General features: G+C 40.0%; 1 protein-coding gene across 4 annotated transcripts in view; it reads left to right on the top strand.

Annotated features, from left to right (window-relative positions):
* Window positions 1-17,328, top strand: part of TTC28 (tetratricopeptide repeat domain 28) — a 740,175-nt gene that overhangs the window by 471,698 nt on the left and 251,149 nt on the right. The gene's annotated exons all lie outside the window — the stretch shown is intronic.

Genomic DNA, 17,328 nt, shown 5'->3' with positions numbered 1-17,328 from the left:
TATCAAAGCTGGAATAAGTGTATGTTTAGATGGACAAATGACCTGATGTTTGACTTTGATTCTTTGGAACAACAACTGTCTTCCTTCCAGACATTTATTTTCATGTGCTTTCCTAATGGCCATGCCTGGTCTATCACAGCTGAGTTCCTGACAACTCTTGCATAGCTGCTCCTCACCAGCCATGTGTAAACTGCTAACATTCCACAACCCACATAGGACTTGTAAACCAAATAGAACAAAGAGCAGTTCCCTGCTGTGATCTACAGACATGAGCCACTCTTGTATTAGGTTTATCTTGTGACTGTAGGAGGAATTAGAAGAGTTATAAATGCAAATTGTATATTTTGACCTCTTCAGGGATTTGGACTTAAAATTTAAAAATAGGACTCCAGGCTCAATCCCCTGCCTTGTGTTTAAAAACAAAAACAAAACAAAACAAAAAACAAAAACCAAACAAACAAACCTTAGTCTTAGATGTTGATTTTCTGTTTGTGTTTCCATGTATTAAAGAACTTATCCATGTATTCAGTCCATGTATTAAAGCATTTATCCCATGTGTTAAAGCATTTGTTTACATATCTATCTCCTGCTGTAGACTGTTGGTTCTTCAAGTGCAGAGACTATGTTTAATTTATCTATGTATTCCCACCTTCCAGCTTCTCTTTCTAGCACAGTACCTATACGTGCTAGATATGTAGTCAGTAGTTGTGGCGTGAACAGATTGTTGAAAGAAAAGAAAAGATTGTTGAAAGATGCTAACTTTAGAACATACCTAAATAAGTACTTGGGGGTACTTGGGGATAACTTGGGCATCACCCAAATTATATACTAGTATTTATTATAATTCATACCCATAAAACACTTGATACATTTTTCATCAGTACAGGCTTCCCACATAGGTGCACACATCTCTCTTAAACATTTTGCCAAAACCTCACACACAGAACTGAGTAATGAGGTTAGACTTCCTATTAGTTCATTTCTCTTGGCTGAGGAGGATTAAAATCCTGGAATTGGAATGAATGAGAACTCAATAGTTTACAATTATAGAAAATTTTTCTGCCCATACAGAAAAAATTTTGGTTCAACTCACACTTGACTTAATGTTCAGACCCTTCCCAGCTGCTACTATAGGATATACGTCTAAGGGAAAATATCCTATTTCTCTCGAACCTCCCCCAGTCTCTCTCTGTATTCTAAAACATCAGTGTAATTCAGGGAAGGCGCCTGGATGAATCTGGCATGGAATGTAAAGGAAATGTGGAGGAACCTCTTTTGAAGAATCTCCTCTGATGTCCAGGAGAATAAAAGGGTTGTTTTCTTTCCTGGGCAATAAGAAGACAAAGACCCTTCCCCTCTATGTGAAGACTCAGTCTTATGTTGTAGTCACCTATGAATGGATTGTAACAAATCTCATCTGGATCTCTTGAATTTTAATAATCGACAGAAAGCTTCAGCAGGATCAATAAGCTTTTTACAGCCAACAGATCTCTCTGTGGAATACTGCTCATCCTTGAGAAATTCTGCCTTGGTTTGGCTGAGAGGGGCCTTTCTGTGGCCAGTGATATTTGCTTGCATTCTTTGCTGTATCTCTCGTATAACATACTTCCACTTGGGCTGATGTGACAATTACAAGTAGAAAAGGAGCCTGAATTTTTCTTTGTCAGATTTTGTTACCTTTCACTGTGGAAGTGACGCCAGTCAGAATCTACTCTTGCAGGATGCAGACTACTGCCACAATGGCTTTTTCCACTCTTTCATTTCCAACTGGTATCTGTCAGCTGGGGACCAAACTGGATAGCAGGTTCCCACTATTCAAATATTCTGCTTGGAGACCAGACACGTTGCATGTGTGCATTCTATTTGTTACCACTTCATGAAGCGGTCATTAGAAATGGAATTCTGCCCTTTTTAGATTTTTTTTTTTAATTTAAGCATCTCAAAATGTTTTAAAGAACTGTAATTCTCAAAATCCTTTCATAGAGAAAGGAACACATCATTATTTCTGTCTGGTAGCAGTGGACATTTCTGGGCAGTTATGCTGTGTCTAACCCACAGAGCTCAGAATGAGGCTTGAGTTACTACTCTGAATGCTGGATGACTGTTCTTAATTCCTGATTCATATGCTTGTAGAATTGAAAGGGGTGGTGGGGAATAAGCTTTTAAGACTAGCAGCTCTTAGGAAGCTGCTTGTTGCCTCCATATTACTAGTGTATAACATTGTTTTGAGGACCTCCCTTGACTTTACATAGCCTCAAATATATTATTAAAATAGAAGGATAACAAAATAGTGAAATTAGTTGAATCTGGAGTACTTGAACAAGCTCGTTGCTTCCATATTTTATTTATCTACACTAGAATAGGTCTATAAGGTTGAACTGAATAGTTTTGGAGTTAGCTTTTTGCTGGCAACGGTTGATAGCAGTTCATTATGATAGCTGTTAAAAGTTAAGGATGTTCTTGATCCACTTGGTCCCCCTTTATTTTAGCTGGCTTCACTTAATTTTTTTGGTTTGTATTATTAAAGCCAAATGGAGAACTTATTTATTCTGTCTGTGATTTTTTAAAGACAGTAGGTATTCTACCCAGAACTACAAAATTAGCTTACTTTTTCCCTTGAAATTGACTTTATTTTCCTATTGGAGAGGGTGTAGTTTTTTTGTTTGTTTTTTGAGATGGAGTCTTGCTCTGTCGCCCAGGCTGGGGTGCAGTGGCACGGTCTCGGCTCACTGCAACCTCCACCTCCCAGGTTCAAGCGATTCTCCTGCCTCAGCCTCATGAGTAGTTGGGACTACAGGAGTGTGCCACCACGCCCGGCTAATTTTCTGTATTTTTAGTAGAGATGGGGTTTCACTGTGTTGGCCAGGATGGTCTCTATCTCCTGACCTTGTGATCTGCCTGCCTCAGGCTCCCAAAATGGTGGGATTACAGGTGTGAGCCACCACGCCTGGCCGGGGTGTAGTTTTTTAAACAATCTAGAAAATATTTATATTCCATTTACTGATTTAAAGAAAAAATTTTTAGTCTAAAATTCTCTTTTTTTGTTGTATCTCTGCCAGGCTTTGGTATCAGGATGATGCTGGCCTCATAAAATGAGTTAGGGAGGATTCCCTCTTTTTCTATTGATTGGAATAGTTTCAGAAGGAATGGTACCAGCTCCTCCTTGTACTTCTGGTAGAATTCGGCTGTGAACCCATCTGGTCCTGGACTTTTTTTGGTTGGTAAGCTATTGATTATTGCCACAATTTCAGCTCCTGTTATTGGTCTATTCAGAGATTCAACTTCTTCCTGGTTTAGTCTTGGGAGGGTGTATGTGTTGAGGAATTTATCCATTTCTTCTAGATTTTCTAGTTTATGTGCATAGAGTTGTTTGTAATATTCTCTGATGGTAGTTTGTATTTCTGTGGGATCGGTGGTGATATCCCCTTTATCATTTTTTATTGCATCTATTTGATTCTTCTCTCTTTTTTTCTTTATTAATCTTGCTAGCGGTCTATCGATTTTGCTGATCCTTTCAAAAAACCAGCTCCTGGATTCATTTATTTTTTGAAGGGTTTTTTGTGTCTCTATTTCCTTCAGTTGTGCTCTGATTTTAGTTATTTCTTGCCTTCTGCTAGCTTTTGAATGTGTTTGCTCTTGCTTTTCTAGTTCTTTTAATCGTGATGTTAGGGTGTCAATTTTGGATCTTTCCTGCTTTCTCTTGTGGGCATTTAGTGCTATAAATTTGCCTCTACACACTGCTTTGAATGCATCCCAGAGATTCTGGTATGTTGTGTCTTGGTTCTCGTTGGTTTCAAAGAATATCTTTATTTCTGCCTTCATTTCATTATGTACCCAGTAGTCATTCAGGAGCAGGTTGTTCAGTTTCCACGTAGTTGAGTGGTTTTGAGTGAGATTCTTAATCCTGAGTTCTAGCTTGATTGCACTGTGATCTGAGAGATAGTTTGTTATAATTTCTGTTCTTTTACATTTATTGAGGAGAGCTTTACTTCCAAGTATATGGTCAATTTTGGAATAGGTGTGGTGTGGTGCTGAAAAAAATGTATATAAAAACCCTAGAAGAAAACCTAGGCAATACCATTCAGGACATAGGCATGGGCAAGGACTTCATGTCTAAAACACCAAAAGCAATGGCAACAAAAGCCAAAATTGACAAATGGGATCTAATTAAACTAAAGAGCTTCTGCACAGCAAAGGAAACTACCATCAGAGTGAACAGGCAACCTACAAAATGGGAGAAAATTTTCGCAACCTACTCATCTGACAAAGGGCTAATATCCAGAATCTACAATGAACTCCAACAAATTTACAAGAAAAAAACAAACAACCCCATCAAAAAGTGGGCGAAGGACATGAACAGACACTTCTCCAAAGAAGACATTTATGCAGCCAAAAAACACATGAAAAAATGCTCACCATCGCTGGCCATCAGAGAAATGCAAATCAAAACCACAATGAGATACCATCTCACACCAGTTAGAATGGCAATCATTAAAAAGTCAGGAAACAACAGGTGCTGGAGAGGATGTGGAGAAATAGGAACACTTTTACACTGTTGGTGGGACTGTAAACTAGTTCAACCCTTGTGGAAGTCAGTGTGGCGATTCCTCAGGGATCTAGAACTAGAAATTCCATTTGACCCAGCCATCCCATTACTGGGTATAGACCCAAAGGACTATAAATCATGCTGCTATGAAGACACATGCACACGTATGTTTATTGCGGCATTATTCACAATAGCAAAGACTTGGAACCAACCCAAATGTCCAACAATGATAGACTGGATTAAGAAAATGTGGCACATATACACCATGGAATACTATGCAGCCATGAAAAATGATGAGTTCACATCCTTTGTAGGGACATGGATGAAATTGGAAATCATCATTCTCAGTCAACTATCGCAAGAACAAAAAACCAAACACCGCATATTCTCACTCATAGGTGGGAATTGAACAATGAGAACACATGGACACAGGAAGGGGAACATCACACTTCGGGGACTGTTGTGGGGTGGGAGGAGGTGGGAGGGATAGCATTGGGAGATATACCTAAAGCTAGATGACGAGTTGGTGGGTGCAGCGCACCAGCATGGCACATGTATACATATGTAACTTACCTGCACGTTGCGCACATGTACCATAGAGCCTAAAGTATAATAATAATAATAATAATGATAATAATAATAATAATAAAAAAAAAAAAAAGAAAAAATTTTTAAAGTTCCTACCAATAAAAGGATCTTCAGTGTCTTAGAGTGACCTTCCTCAGACCTTGAGTGAAGTCTAAACTGTGTGTGTGTGTTTTTTGTTTTTGTTTTTGTTTTTGATGGAGTCCTGTTCTGTTGCCCAGGCTGGAGTGCATTGGCGCAATCTCAGCTCACTGCAACCTCTGCCCCCAGGGTTCTAGCGATTCTCCTGCCTCAGCCTCCTGGGTAGCTGGGATTACAGGTACACACCACCACGCCCAGCTAATTTTTGTATTTTTAGTAGAGATGGGGTTTCGCCATGTTGGCCAGGCTGGTCTTGAACTCCTGACCTCAGGTAATCCCCCTGCCTCGGCCTTCCAAAGTGCTGGGATTACAGGCATGAGCTACCACACCTGGCCAAACGTGTATTTTTAAAATTTAGTTTTATCGTGGTAAAACATACATAACAAAATTTACTATTTTAACCATTTTAGCTATACAGTTCAGTGACATTAAATATTTTAACATTGTTTTGCAACTACTACCACCATCCATCTCCAGCACAATTTCATTTTCCCAACTTGAATTTTGTGCCTATTAAACAGTCAACTCCTCATTCTCCTTTCCCCCTCAGCCTCTAGCAACCGTCATTCTCCTTTCTGTCTCTGTGAATTTGTTTACTCTAGGTATCTCGTATTAGTGGAATCATACAGTATGCATCCTTTTGTGTCTACCTTATTTCACTTTTAATGTCTTCAAGGTTTATTCATGTAGCATGCATCAGAATTTCCTTCTTTTTGAAGACTGAATAATATTTTATTGTATGTATATACCACATTTTGTTTATCCATTCATCTATAATGGACATTTGGGTTGCTTTTACCTTTGGGCTATTGTGAATAATGCTGCTATAAACATGGAAGTGCAAATATCTGTTTGAGGTCCTGCTTTCAGTTCTTTTGGGTATATACCCAGGAATAGAATTGCTGAATCATATGGTAATTCTATAGGTAACATTTTGAGGAACTGCCGTACTGTTTTTTACAATGGTTGTACCATTTTACATTCCTACTTGCAGTGCACAAGAGTTCCAATTTCTCTATATCCTTGCTAACACTTATTTTCTTTTTTTTCAAATCTGTAATAACATCCTAATGAGTGTGAAGTGGTATCTCATTGTGGTTTTGATTTGCATTTTCCTAATGACTAGTGATATTAAATAGATACTTAATATGTGCTTATTAGCTATTTATGTATCTTGTTTGGAGAAATGTCTTCAAGTTCTAAGTCCATTTTTGAATTGGGTTGTGTTGGGTTGTAGGAGTTCTTTTTTTTTTTTTTTGGATATTTAAATGAATAGTTAATTTAATGGTGCTCTAACAGAGAAAACAGGTTTTCTTTTCATCATTTGTGTTCCAGAACCCTTTCTCTATTTCTTTTTTTTTAATTTTTATTTATTTATTTATTATTATTATACTTTAGGTTTTAGGGTACATGTGCGCAATGTGCAGGTTAGTTACATGTGTATACATGTGCCATGCTGGTGCGCTGCACCCACTAACTCGTCATCTAGCATTAGGTATATCTCCCAATGCTATCCCTCTCCCCTCCCCCCACCCCACAACAGTTCCCAGAGTGTGATGTTCCCTTCCTGTGTCCATGTGTTCTCATTGTTCAATTCCCACCTATGAGTGAGAATATGCGGTGTTTGGTTTTTTGTTCTTGCGATAGTTGACTGAGAATGATGATTTCCAATTTCATCCATATCCCTACAAAGGACATGAACTCATCATTTTTTATGGCTGCATAGTATTCCATGGTGTATATGTGCCACATTTTCTTAATCCAGTCTATCATTGTTGGACATTTGGGTTGGTTCCAAGTCTTTGCTATTGTGAATAATGCCGCAATAAACATTCGTGTGCATGTGTCTTTATAGCAGCATGATTTATAATCCTTTGGGTATATACCCAGTAATGGGATGGCAGGGTCAAATGGTATTTCTAGTTCTAGATCCCTGAGGAATCGCCACACTGACTTCCACAATGGTTGAACTAGTTTACAGTCCCACCAACAGTGTAAAAGTGTTCCTATTTCTCCACATCCTCTCCAGCACCTGTTGTTTCCTGACTTTTTAATGATTGCCATTCTAACTGGTGTGAGATGGTATCTCATTGTGGTTTTGATTTGCATTTCTCTGATGGCCAGCGATGGTGAGCATTTTTTCATGTGTTTTTTGGCTGCATAAATGTCTTCTTTTGAGAAGTGTCTGTTCATGTCCTTCGCCCACTTTTTGATGGGGTTGTATGTTTTTTTCTTGTAAATTTGTTGGGGTTCATTGTAGATTCTGGATGTTAGCCCTTTGTCAGATGAGTAGGTTGTGAAAATTTTCTCCCATTTTGTAGGTTGCCTGTTCACTCTGATGGTAGTTTCTTTTGCTGTGCAGAAGCTCTTTAGTTTAATTAGATCCCATTTGTCAATTTTGGCTTTTGTTGCCATTGCTTTTGGTGTTTTAGACATGAAGTCCTTGCCCATGCCTATGTCCTGAATGGTAATGCCTAGGTTTTCTTCTAGGGTTTTCATGGTTTTAGGTCTAACATTTAAGTCTTTAATCCGTCTTGAATTGATTTTTGTATAAGGTGTAAGGAAGGGATCCAGTTTCAGTTTTCTACATATGGCTAGCCAGTTTTCCCGGCACCATTTATTAAATAGGGAATCCTTTCCCCATTGCTTATTTTTGTCAGGTTTGTCAAAGATCAGATAGTTGTAGATATGCGGCATTATTTCTGAGGGCTCTGTTCTGTTCCATTGATCTATATCTCTGTTTTGGTACCAGTACCATGCTGTTTTGGTGACTGTAGCCTTGTAGTATAGTTTGAAGTCAGGTAGTGTGATGCCTCCAGCTTTGTTCTTTTGTCTTAGGATTGACTTGGCGATGCAGGCTCTTTTTTGGTTCGATATGAACTTTAAAGTAGTTTTTTCCAATTCTGTGAAGAAACTCATTGGTAGCTTGATGGGGATGGCATTGAATCTATAAATTACCTTGGGCAGGATGGCCATTTTCATGATATTGATTCTTCCTACCCATGAGCATGGAATGTTCTTCCATTTGTTTGTATCCTCTTTTATTTCCTTGAGCAGTGGGTTGTAGTTCTCCTTGAAGAGGTCCTTCACATCCCTTGTAAGTTGGATTCCTAGGTATTTTATTCTCTTTGAAGCAATTGTGAATGGGAGTTCACTCATGATTTGGTTCTCTGTTTGTCTGTTACTGGTGTATAAGAATGTTTGTGATTTTTGTACATTGATTTTGTATCCTGAGACTTTGCTGAAGTTGCTTATCAGCTTAAGGAGATTTAGGGCTGAGACAGTGGGGTTTTCTAGATATACAATCATGTCGTCTGCAAACAGGGACAATTTGACTTCCTCTTTTCCTAACTGAATACCCATTATTTCCTTCTCCTGCCTAATTGCCCTGGCCAGAACTTCCAACACTATGTTGAATAGGAGTGGTGAGAGAGGGCATCCCTGTCTTGTGCCAGTTTTCAAAGGGAATGCTTCCAGTTTTTGCCCATTCAGTATGATATTGGCTGTGGGTTTGTCATAGATAGCTCTTATTATTTTGAGATACGTCCCATCAATACCTAATTTATTGAGAGTTTTTAGCATGAAGGGCTGTTGAATTTTGTCGAAGGCCTTTTCTGCATCTATTGAGATAATCATGTGTTTTTTGTCTTTAGTTCTGTTTATATGCTGGATTACATTTATTGATTTGCCTATATTGAACCAGCCTTGCATCCCAGGGATGAAGCCCACTTGATCATGGTGGATAAGCTTTTTGATGTGCTGCTGGATTCGGTTTGCCAGTATTTTATCGAGGATTTTTGCATCAATGTTCATCAAGGATATTGGTCCAAAATTCTCTTTTTTGGTTGTGTCTCTGCCAGGCTTTGGTATCAGGATGATGCTGGCCTCATAAAATGAGTTAGGGAGGATTCCCTCTTTTTCTGTTGATTGGAATAGTTTCAGAAGGAATGGTATCAGCTCCTCTTTGTACCTCTAGTAGAATTCGGCTGTGAATCCATCTGGTCCTGGACTCTTTTTGGTTGGTAAGCTATTGATTATTGCCACAATTTCAGCTCCTGTTATTGGTCTATTTCAGAGATTCAACTTCTTCCTGGTTTAGTCTTGGGAGGGTGTATGTGTTGAGGAATTTATCCATTTCTTCTAGATTTTCTAGTTTATTTGCGTAGAGGTGTTTGTATTATTCTCTGATGGTAGTTTGTATGTCTGTGGTATCGGTGGTGATATCCCCTTTATCATTTTTTATTGCATCTATTTGATTCTTCTCTCTTTTCTTCTTTATTAGTCTTGCTAGCGGGCTATCAATTTTGTTGATCCTTTCAAAAAACCAGCTCCTGGATTCATTAATTTTTTAAAGGGTTTTTTGTGTCTCTATTTCCTTCAGTTGTGCTCTGATTTTAGTTATTTCTTGCCTTCTGCTAGCTTTTGAATGTGTTTGCTCTTGCTTTTCTAGTTCTTTTAATTGTGGTGTTAGGGTGTCAATTTTGGATCTTTCCTGCTTTCTCTTGTGGGCATTTAGTGCTATAAATTTCCCTCTACACTCCGCTTTGAATGCATCCCAGAGATTCTGGTATGTTGTGTCTTTGTTCTCGTTGGTTTCAAAGAACATCTTTATTTCTGCCTTCATTTCATTATGTACCCAGTAGTCATTCAGGAGCAGGTTGTTCAGTTTCCATGTAGTTGAGCGGTTTTGAGTGAGATTCTTAATCCTGAGTTCTAGCTTGATTGCACTGTGATCTGAGAGATAGTTTTTTATAATTTCTGTTCTTTTACATTTGCTGAGGAGAGCTTTACTTCCAAGCATGTGGTCAATTTTGGAATAGGTGTGGTGTGGTGCTGAAAAAAATGCATATTCTGTTAATTTGGGATGGAGAGTTCTGTAGATGTCTATTAGGTCCACTTGGTGCAGAGCTGAGTTCAATTCCTGGGTATCCTTGTTAACTTTCTGTCTCGTTGATCTGTCTAATGTTGACAGTGGGGTGTTAAAGTCTCCCATTATTAATGTGTGGGAGTCTAAGTCTCTTTGTAGGTCACTCAGGACTTGCTTTATGAATCTGAGTGCTCCTGTATTGGGTGCATATATATTTAGGATATTTAGCTCTTCTTGTTGAATTGATCCCTTTACCATTATGTAATGGCCTTCTTTGTGTCTTTTGATCTTTGTTGGTTTAAAGTCTGTTTTATCAGAGACTAGGATTGCAACCCCTGCCTTTTTTTGCTTTCCATTTGCTTGGTAGATCTTCCTCCATCCTTTTATTTTGAGCCTATGTGTGTCTCTGCACGTGAAATGGGTTTCCTGAATACAGCACACTGATGAGTCTTGACTCTTTATCCAATTTGACAGTCTGTGTCTTTTAATTGGAGCATTTAGCCCATTTACATTTAAAGTTAATATTGTTTTGTGTGAATTTGATCCTGTCATTATGATGTTAGCTGGTTATTTTGCTCGTTAGTTGATGCAGTCTCTTCCTAGTCTCGATGGTCTTTACATTTTGGCATGATTTTGCAGCGGCTGGTACCGGTTGTGCCTTTCCATGTTTAGCGCTTCCTTCAGGAGCTCTTTTAGCGCAGGCCTGGTGGTGATAAAATCTCTCAGCATTTGCTTGTCTGTAAAGTATTTTATTTCTCCTTCACCTGTGAGGCTTAGTTTGGCTGGATATGAAATTCTGGGTTGAAAATTGTTTTCTTTAAGAATGTTGAATATTGGCCCCCACTCTCTTCTGGCTTGTAGAGTTTCTGCTGAGAGATCTGCTGTTAGTCTGATGGGCTTCCCTTTGAGGGTAACCTGACCTTTCTCGCTGGCTGCCCTTAACATTTTTTCCTTCATTTCAACTTTGGTGAATCTGACAATTATGTGTCTTGGCGTTGCTCTTCTCGAGGAGTGTCTTTGTGGCATTCTCTGTATTTCCTGAATCTGAATGTTGTCCTGCCTTGCTAGATTGGGGAAGTTCTCCTGGATAATATCCTGCAGATTGTTTTCCAACTTGGTTCCATTCTCCCCGTCACTTTCAGGTACACCAATCAGAGATAGATTTGGTCTTTTCACATAGTCCCATATTTCTTGGAGGCTTTGCTCGTTTCTTTTTATTCTTTTTTTCTCTAAACTTCCCTTCTCGCTTCATTTCATTCATTTCATCTTCCATCGCTGATACCCTTTCTTCCAGTTGATCGCATTGTCTCCTGAGGCTTCTGCATTCTACACGTAGTTCTCGAGCCTTGGTTTTCAGCTCCATCAGCTCCTTTAAGCACTTCTCTGTATTGGTTATTCTAGTTATACATTCTTCTAAATTTTTTTCAAAGTTTTCAACTTCTTTGCCTTTGGTTTGAATATCCTCCCGTAGCTCGGAGTAATTTGATCGTCTGAAGCCTTCTTCTCTCAGCTCGTCAAAGTCATTCTCCGTCCAGCTTTGTTCCGTTGCTGGTGAGGAACTGCGTTCCTTTGGAGGAGGAGAGGCGCTCTGCTTTTTAGAGTTTCCAGTTTTTCTGCTCTGTTTTTTCCCCATCTTTGTGGTTTTATCTACTTTTGGTCTTTGATGATGGTGATGTAGAGATGGGTTTTTGGTGTGGATGTCCTTTCTGTTTGTTAGTTTTCCATCTAACAGACAGGACCCTCAGCTGCAGGTCTGTTGGAGTACCTGGCCGGCCGTGTGAGGTGTCAGTCTGCCCCTGCTGGGGGGTGCCTCCCAGTTAGGCTGCTTGGGGTCAGGTGTCAGGGACCCACTTGAGGAGGCAGTCTGCTCATTCTCAGATCTCCAGCTGTGTGCTGGGAGAACCACTGCTCTCTTCAAAGCTGTCAGACAGGGACATTTAAGTGGGCAGAGGTTACTGCTGTCTTTTTGTTTGTCTGTGCTCTGCCCCCAGAGGTGGAGCTTACAGAGGCAGGCAGGCCTCCTTGAGCTGTGGTGGGCTCCACCCAGTTCCAGCTTCCCGGCTGCTTTGTTTACCTAAGCAAGCCTGGGCAATGGCAGGCGCCCCTCCCCCAGGCTCGCTGCCGCCTTGCAGTTTGATCTCAGACTGCTGTGCTAGCAATCAGCGAGACTCCGTGGGCGTAGGACCCTCTGAGCGAGGTGCGGGATATAATCTCCTGGTGCACCGTTTTTGAAGCCTGTCGGAAAAGCACAGTATTCGGGTGGGAGTGACCCGATTGTCCAGGTGCCGTCTGTCACCCCTTTCTTTGACTAGGAAAGGGAACTCCCTGACCCCTTGTGCTTCCCGAGTGAGGCAATGCCTCGCCCTTCTTCGGCTCACACACGGTGCGTGCACCCACTGACCTGCGCCCACTGTCTGGCACTCCCTATTGAGATGAACCCGGTACCTCAGATGGAAATGCAGAAATCACCCGTCTTCTGAGTCGCTCATGCTGGGAGCTGTAGACTGGAGCTGTTCCTATTCGGCTATCTTGGCTCCTCCCCCCTGTAGGAGTTTTTTACATATTCTGGATATAAATCCCTTTTTAGGTATATTTGCAAATATTTTGTTCCGTTTTGTGTGTTGTCTTTTTACTTCTTTGGTAGTGACCTTTGATACACAAAAGTTATTTTGATAAAGTTCAGCTCATTGATTTTTAGCTGTGTCACTCATGCTAAAGTGTCATATTTGAGAAAGCACTGCAAAATCCAATGTCATGAAGCTTTTCTTCAATGTTTTATTCTAAGAGTTTTATAGTTTTAGCTCTTGAGTTTAGGTCTTTCATCCATTTTGAGTTGATTTTTATATATGGTGTAAGGTAAAGATTCACTTCATTCTTTGAGAGGCCAGGGTCAGAGGATCACTTGAGGCCAAGAGTTTGAGATCAGCCTGGGCAATATAGTGAGACCCCATCTCTAAAAAAATAAAAATAAAATAAAAATTAGCCGAGCATGGAGGTGTGCATCTGTAGTTCCAGCTAGTTGAGAACCTCAGGTGGGAAGATCATTTGAGCCAGGAGTTTGAGGTTACAGTGAGCTATGATTGCTCTACTGCACTCCAGCCTGGGTGACAGAGTGAGACCCTGTCACAAAACAAAACAAAAAATAAACAGATGACCTGAATAGTCCTGTAGAATGGATAAACTGGACTTCATCAAAATAATAACTTCTACTCTTTGAAAGATATAATTGAGAAATAAAAGGAAACAAATACCACAGTTTAAAACTTGACAAAAGAGTTGAACAGATACTTGGTCAAATAATGGCACTGAGTGACAAAAACAACATTAAAAAATGCTCAACATCAGCCGGGTGCAGTGGCTCACGTCTGTAATCCCAACACTTTGGGCGGCCAAGGCGGGTGGATCACTTGAGGTCAGGAGTTAAAAACCAGCCTGGCCAACATGGTGAAACCCCGTCTCTTCCAAAAAATACACAAATTAGCCAAGTGCGGTAGCGCCCACCTGTGGTCCCAGCTACTCGGAAGGCTGAGGTGGGAGAATCCTGTGAACCTGGGAGTCAGAAGTTGCAGTGAGCTGAGATTGCACCACTGCACTCCAGCCTGGAAAGACAGAGTGAGACTCTGTCTCATAAAAAGAGAAGAGAAAAGAAGAGAAGAGAACAGAAAAAGCTCAACATCAATAGTATTTAGGGAAATGCAAATTTAAACCACAGTGAGCAAGCCTACATGCCCATTAGAATGGCTAAAATTAAAAACACTGACCACACTGAGTTTTGGCAAGGATATGGAAGAACTAGAACTCCCATACACTGCTCCTGAGAATGCAAAGTTGTACCACCACTTTGGAAAACAGTTTGGCAGTTTCCTACAAAGTTAAACACATACCTACCATATGACCGAAACGTTTCACTCCTACAAATTTACACTAGTGAAAAGAAAGCATACGTCTACACAAAGATTTGTACATGAACATTCATAGCAGCTTTATCTATAATAGCCAAAAACTGGAAGCAATCCAAATATCCACTAGCAGGTGAATGGATAAACAAAGTGTGGTAGTATATCCAAACAACAGAATACTTCTCACTAATAAAAAGGAACAAACTACTGATACGTGTAACAACGTGGTTGAATCTCAAAATAATTATGTTGAGTGAAAGAAACCCAACAAAGACAGAGTATATACAAAATGATTTCACTTATATGAAGCTCTACAGAATGCAAACTAATCTGTAGGCACAGAAAGCAAATCAGTGGTTGCCTGGTAATGGGGGTAAGGAGGTAGGACAAAAAGTAGGGAATGCAAAGGGGCACGAGAAAAATTTTGGGAGGTGGATGGCATATGTTCACTATGTTGCCTGCTGTGGTGATTTTACAAGTGTACACATGTCAGAGCTTACAAGTTGTACACTTCAATATATGTTATTGATTTTTTGTCAATTACCTCAGTAAATAAATTGCATGCTATTTTCAATTATCTGTGCAATTCTACCCTTCTTTAGGTCATTATTATTTCTTTTTGTAATTGTGTTGCTGTTTGTCCGTGGCAGAAAAGTTGATCTCAATTTGAAGAGTTGGAGACATTTCCCTTGGTGGAAGCAGGAATGGGTAACTTGGGAAAATGGAATGAAAATTTGTAGCACCATTGTTTTTCTTTTCTTCTTCTTTCTTCTTTCTTCCTCTTCTTTTTGTTTTTTGTTTTTTTGTTTTTTTGTTTTTTTACAGAATCTCTCACTCTGTTGCCCAGGCTGAAGTACAGTGGCATGATCTCGGCTCACTGCAACGTCCGCCTTTCGGGTTCAAGCAATTCTTCTGCCTCAGTCTCCCGAGTAGCTGGGACTACATGCATGCACCATCACGCCTGGCCAATTTTTGTATTTTTAGTAGAGATGGGTTTTCACTATGTTGGCCAGGCTGGTCTCGAACTCCTGACCTCAGGTGATTCACCCACCTCGGCCTCTCAAAGTGCTGGGATTACAGGTGAGCCACTGCGCCCAGCCAGCACCATTGTTTTTCTGTGAGATGTGGCAGTAGTCTGTAAGGTTTATTATTTGATTGTTAATGGATAGCCTGTTTAAGGAGCATGGGATCTGGAGGCATAAAAAATTGTGCTTTGCCATTTACTGGTTCTTACTAACATTGAGAAAGCTGCCGAATTTCTAAGTGATAGTTATGTATCTCAGGGTTGAGGACAATCATTATGAACATATTTTGGTCAAGAATCAGTTGTTTTAAGTGAATAAACCTTCTTAAACTAGTTTAAGCAAAAAAGGGAATGTAGTCACACTATATAGAGGTTTCTAATGAATGCTGGGGCAAGAAGTTCAGCTGGGGCCTCAGGAGGAACTGTAGAATGAAGGTGAGATCACTTTCTTATATTTGCTTCTCATCAGTCATCTCCCTGCCCCCATGACCCCCTCCACCAGCCCATTTAGCTCAGAAAATTCTGTTTCTCTGTGCATATGGACCAAATACATATCCATTCTGGACCTAGCCCTATATCAGTTTCTAGCTCCCAGAATTGATTGCCAGCTCCTAGTTTTCAGCAGAAACTTTCTAGAGTTCCTGAGACCTGATAACAAATTCTTGAGAGGTTATTCGACTGGCTTACTTGGGTTCTGGGGTCCATCAAGGTATTAAGAGCCATGAAGGAAAGGGTGGTCATATAACCTACTCACTAGGGGTTTGAGAACAGAGCGGCCCTTGAGAAGGGCTGTATAAGACAGGCACATCGCATACTACATGTGCTATGGAACCTTGGTATTCTGTGGACCAGCAACATCAGCATCACCTGGGAGTTGGTGAGGGATGCAGAATCTCAGATCCTGCCCCAGACCTACTGCATTTTAACATGACACATGCACCTTAAAGCTCAAGAAGCACTGCTATAGAGAAGAGTTTCTCCACTTCAGCACTGCTGACATGTGGTCCTGGGTCCTCCTTTATTGTGGGGGTCTGTTCTGCGCACTGTAGGATGATTAGCGACATCACTGACCTCTGCCCACTAGTTGCCAGTAGCAACTCTCCTACCACAAGTTGTGACAACTAAACATGTCTCCAGACATTGCTAGATGTCCCTGGAGGGAGGAAATTGCCCTAGTTGAGAATCATTGCTGTAGAGGATGAAAAGAAATAACATATAAAGTGTTTTATATACTTTTAATCTGTACAAATATTAGTCAGTCTCGTGGGATTTGCCCTCCAAAATCCAAAGCCCATGTACAAGGGTAGGTTTAATATCAGGCTTTTGTGAGTTTTTATTTCTTTATAATGTCAGGTTTTATAACTTTCTTGTGAACTTTACTATATTAATTTGGAAAGCCATTTCTTTTCATTTTCCATTTTTGAGATGTAGTGGAAAAAATGTTTATTCATGTAGGTACCATGTACACATTAAATCTTGAACCTAGCCACTTGTGTAATTGTGCTTGTTTACTATAAAATACCTTCTGTTATTGAACAGTGAGACCTTTTCAGAGAAATCTCTTTGGGAAGTTCAGGCTATAATCATTCAGGATGTTCCACTGCTGTGGCCAACTGTGAGGATGCAAAAACAGATCAAATCCAGTTCAGATAATTACGTTCTAAAACACAGATGTTTGAAGCTCATCAAAATAGATTATAAAAGCTGAAATCATTATAGTAGCTTCCTGTAAACGTTTAACAATGAATAGGAGAAGTAAATATTTTCTCAATTTCAATTTCTTCTTTTGAAGAAGAAACCAAAGTATCCTTTCCAGAGGGACTTTGCTGGCTTCACCTAATGTGGAGTAAAAGTTTCTTTTTCACATCCTTTGCTTCTTATGCTACTGTATAAATTCTTCTCTGAAAGGAAGGAGCCTATTTCAGTAAGCACATTGATATGTTCTCAATGAGTATTTGTGGGATGGAAAGAAGGAAGGACCAAAGAGCAAGCAGACAAGCCAGGATGCTGCACGACATGCTGGCTCTGGCTGCCCCTCTCCATGGAACACAACTGTTGTGTTCAGTGTCATGCTGAGAGCGTCTGGACAGAAGGGCCTTTCAGTTCCTGGATGTTTTCTCTCCAAAAGTCTGACTCTAAGGACATATTAAGCAAATTAATTCCCTTTTTGTCAGCATACCTAATGCTTGTCCCTCATTATGAATGGAGTTCTTTCATTGTCTTAGGCCAAAGAGCCATTTTAAAACATGGATCTGTGCATATTTTA

The sequence above is a fragment of the Pongo pygmaeus genome, chromosome 23 (genome assembly GCF_028885625.2).
Source record: "Pongo pygmaeus isolate AG05252 chromosome 23, NHGRI_mPonPyg2-v2.0_pri, whole genome shotgun sequence".
NCBI lineage: Eukaryota > Metazoa > Chordata > Mammalia > Primates > Hominidae > Pongo > Pongo pygmaeus.
This window is presented reverse-complemented; position numbering and strand designations above follow the sequence as displayed.